The sequence below is a fragment of the Elaeis guineensis genome, chromosome 6, assembly GCF_000442705.2.
Source record: "Elaeis guineensis isolate ETL-2024a chromosome 6, EG11, whole genome shotgun sequence".
NCBI lineage: Eukaryota > Viridiplantae > Streptophyta > Magnoliopsida > Arecales > Arecaceae > Elaeis > Elaeis guineensis.
In genome coordinates, this window is record NC_025998.2 from 86,596,588 (window position 1) to 86,601,327 (window position 4,740).

Consider the following 4,740-nt stretch of genomic DNA (forward strand, 5'->3'; position numbering starts at 1 on the left):
CTGATTGTAATAAGATGACTGAGTAGGCTGACTAGGCTGACCACTATTATAAGTATAGTTTTGATATTGGGGCCTACTCTGAAAGTTTTGCAAAGGAAGAATTTGGGTCTGAGCCTAAGTCTGTTGGGGTCTCCAAGAAAAATTAAGATGATTCCTCCAATCTTGGTTATATACATGTAAGAATGGATCATTGGCAAAATTAGAATAACCTTGGGCAGCTTGAACTTGTTCTTGAATGAAAGGTGAAAACTGTGCAGCCATTGGATATTCGCTCACATGATGGGCCAGGCTAGCACAGATAGAACAAATCTCCTGATAATTAGGTGGTGGTGTGTATTGTGCAGGAGATTATTGACCTAATGCTAGGAACTGATCAAATTTCTTGGCAAGAAGGTCAACTTTATCAATCTTTGGGCTATTAGGTTCAGATCGATCTTAGGACTAGAGTCTGTTTGCTTGATCTCAAAAATTCTTGTCCGCTTTTAGTGAGGGATTGATCTTTCGTAAGAGGATAATGAAGCATGATTGATTGAATTTTTACTCAAAGTTTCAAACAAAGTGTAGGCTTCATCCTCACTTTTACTCATGAATGCACCCCCACAAGATGCATCTACCATCTATCTGTATTGATCACTTAAACCCTCATAAAAAGCTTGAACAATTTGCCACTTAGATAGACCATGATGTGGGCATTTTCTAAGAAGTTCCTTAAGTCTCTCCCATGATTCATGAATTTGTTCTCCTGGAAGCTGAGCAAATCCAGTGATGGCTCGCCTCATGGTGTTGGTTCGACCTATGGGATAGAATTTCTTAAGAAACTCGTGCTGCATTTCAGCCCAAGTTTGGATTGGTCTCCCTATTATGCCAAGCTAGTACTTGGCTTTATCTTTAAGTGAGAAAGGAAATAAGGTCAATCTAAGGGCATCATCAGTAAAATTTTGAATTTTCATCGTGGAACAAATTTTTAAGAACTCATCCAGATGCTTGTAAGGATCTTCATTAATATTTCCATAGAAAGATGGAAGCATCTGGATTGTGGTCGACTTGATCTCATAGTGGCTTGCAGGGATATTAGGTAAGTGGATACAAGTTGATGGGTTACAGGTGGAAGGAATAAAATATTCCTTCATCTGCCTAGGTGGTTCTCTAGGATCTCCAGCCATCTGATTTTCAGGTTTAATATGAATCAACCGTTCAATCTCAGGATTGGGTTTAACTAGGTCAGGATAGAGAGATCTTCTACCTTGCATATACCAGTGCAAACCCTAATGTATGATTCAAGTTTTATTTTTGTTTCATCTCTTTTTTTTTTAAGAGAAAAAGGAGAGAGAAGAAAGAAAGAGCCCTAGACCTAGATATGTAAGGTGGGAAGAATTAGTTGTGGTTTAGTATTAATTACAATCAAGTTAGCAAATAATTAAACCTAGACACCTATGGGTTTCTTAGACCTAACAGTTCGATGTAGAGTGGCTTAGCTTAAATGCAAATTGGGTTTGTTCTCACTTCCTTCAACTAGCCAGGTAAGAGGTGGGATCGTGGGGGTCCCCCCGTTGCTTGCCTTAGACACCAATTGAATTGGCCAGGTAAGCTAACGGAATCAATTAAATAACCACAAATCCACTTAGGCAGAGCCTTTATAACCTCTTGCCTTAGACACCAGTTTCAGGAGTGAGTCCGGACTTACTTTGCACTTGACTTGACCATAATACTCAGAACTGAACTCGATTATGTTGGGAATAGTGTCCCAAAGCCAATCATCAGTCTGTTGACGGTTGTGCTCATTTTTGTATTTGTACATGAATTATGAATTAATAAAAATTATTTTGACATTTTTCATCATAAAATGTTTCATCTTCTAATGAACTCCTATGTTGTGGTGAAGTCTTTAGGACTATTTAGACTCAACAAAGGAGGATTTATCATTTAGTCCTTAAATCTGTTCACGATCAAATGATACATTGTTACCAAGGACGACAACGTTTATCAAGCATAGGTCATTGTGTGCCATATAGGTTGGTTGTCCTTTTAACCAATGAGTGTGGAGACACTGGTATGGCATACAGGTGAGATGTAAGGGTACATCTGCACTGAACGTGACCGACTCCGGAGCTATTTCTGCTGTCAAGATTTGCTCCGATGGAATATGGGTATAAATATCCCTCCGACCTGAGACCGCCACGGTGACTTGCAAGCAACTCACTACACTTAGGCACTGGACTACCAGAATTTTTAATTCAGTGACAGAAGGCTGCTGGGTGTAGTCAAGTACTTGACTTATCGGTGCGTGTGTCAAGATGGGATTGACCACTCTAGTTTAGGAGCTATGTACAGTCGTGTTTCAATTTAGCAAAATCTTGGCCAAGGTAGTCCTTGTGAGGAGTCACAGGACTGTTTGAGTTGAGCACGATTCGGATGATCTGATCAGAGTTGACAGTTTAACCCTGAGTGATCCAAAACACAGGGGTCAAAAAGATGAATTATACAGTAACCATATTCATGTAGGTTTTGAGTGTTGCGATTGCAACTCTTCGACCTATCCGGATGTCGGGTACCATTGCTAGATGGTCACTTCGATTAGTACAAGAATTGGTTCCTGTGCTACCGGCTTAGGTTCGAACCTGCGGGATCACACACATTAGACGTTCCTATTTGATCTGATGGCTGGTGTAGAATCCTACATGTTTGGGACTTAGTGATCGAGAATCAAGATTCTCTGATCATGAGTTCCACACATTATGGGTACCGGGGTCAAGAGTCCCACTGGTTGGGACTTTTCGATCAGGGTTACATATCGATGAATTCTGATGTCCGATTGCCCATCAGATTTAGACTCAGTATTTATGAGAGATTTAATTAGTGATTTGATCACTAATTAACTCAATTTAATTGAGTAATTATTTTTGGATCAAGTCCAATTGAATTGGATTCAGTTGGGTTTGACCCGATTAGGTTAAGAGTTGACCTAATCGTCAAGATGGTTTGGTCCCTAATTTGATTAGGGGTTGGGCTTAGTCAATTCTTGATTTGATTAGGATTTTATTGAGCCTAATTAAGCCTAATTAAGTTGGGTTTAAATTAGTCTAATTGGACCTAACTTATTTGGTTCAATTAGGTTGGTTTAAATAATTAAACCACCTTGACCCAATCTCTATGCGCCACCTCACTTCCATTGCACCCATTTGAATTCATGAGAAGGAACTTCTCATGAATTTTTTTCTCACACCAAGCCCTCTCCACGCCTTACTTTAATGTGCCAAATGAATGGATAAGGATGATTGGTTGGCCATTCAAATTCAAAATAAAGTTTGAATTTGAATGGGCAATCAATCTTTGCACCTTATCCCTTTTTTACACCCCATTTATTACATGAGAAAAGGATTCTCATGAAATCACTCCATGCACAATTTAAGCCACACCTCACGCCTTTAGTGGATAAGGGATGAGTTGGTGTCCATTTGAACTCAAAATTTGATTTGAATTCAAATATGCAATTACTCATCTTTATCCTTTCTTTTGGATAAGATATTTGACGTTGTTATAAAAGGAGGAGAAGAGTGGGGTGTGCAAGGAGAAGATTTTTGGAGAAAAATTTTGGGGCATGAGAAGTCTTGTGCATGAGAAGGAAGTCCATATCCTTCCAAGAGAAAAAGAAAGAAAAGAAAGAAAAGTGGGTGCAAGGTTTCCGATGAGTTCCCTAGAGTTTTAGTCTGGGGTTCGGGAAGTGAGAAAGTGAGTTACGAGTGTCGTGAGCCCACAAAATCTCAGAAAGATCTTCATCATCCTCTCAAGTATGTCTATTGACAATCCGGAGCATCCAAAGAATCGACAGACATCGATCGAAGGAGTTCGATCAGTATCGGTCGTCAAAAGGGCTCTACAATGAGCTAGCACTTGTGAGGAGTTGATCAGATCGGAAGCTTCGTGTGGACGATCCACAGAAGCCAGACATACTGTGTGGCTACATCACGATAATCAAACTCTCTCGATGGTGATCAGATTGTGGCGATCTACTACCTGCACAAAGGTATTGTGTTCTGAACACATTACAATAAAGTGTTTATTGTTCAAATTCGAATTTCAAATTTAAATGCATGCATGCTATATATCATATTTAGATCCTAGTATAGGGTAAATTTATGTTAATTAATTAGATTAATTAATATTTTTCCACTATAAAATCATGATTTTGAAAAAGTTTCAAAATTACCATTTTACCCATGCACTGAATTTTTCCAACAAATGGTATCAGAGCGGGTTCTTAGATATGATATATATATTTGCATGCGTAGATTAAGTTATAATCTAAAAGTTTAAATTTGAAATTTAAAATTCAAAATTTAAAATTTGAATTTTGAAAGTTGTTCGAAATTCAAAATTCAAAAATTTGAAATTCAAAATTTGAAATTTGAATTTTAAAATTTAAAATTTAAAATTCAAAATTTAAAAATTTGAAATTCAAAATTTAAAATTTGAAATTTGGTTGAAATTTCAAATTTGAAATTCAAAATTTAAAATTCAAAATTTGAAATTCAAAATTTGAAATTCAAAATTTAAAATTCAAAAATTTGAAATTTGAAATTTGAAATTTGTTTGAAATTTAAAATTCAAAATTTAAAATTTAAAATTTAAAATTTAAATTTTAAAATTGGTATATTTAGATATACTTGATCCAAGTAGCAAGTAATCAAATTGGGTTGGTTGCCATGGCCGTCCGGTCATAGGAGAAAAGCAGGGTTTAAA

At 36.9% G+C, this 4,740-nt stretch overlaps 1 non-coding gene across 1 annotated transcript; it reads left to right on the forward strand.

Annotated features, from left to right (window-relative positions):
- Nucleotides 1-675: 675 nt before the first annotated feature.
- Nucleotides 676-782, forward strand: LOC140858910 (small nucleolar RNA R71). The gene has a single exon (XR_012142314.1). It is a non-coding gene; the product is annotated as a small nucleolar RNA R71 (small nucleolar RNA).
- The last annotated feature ends 3,958 nt before the right edge of the window (nucleotides 783-4,740 follow it).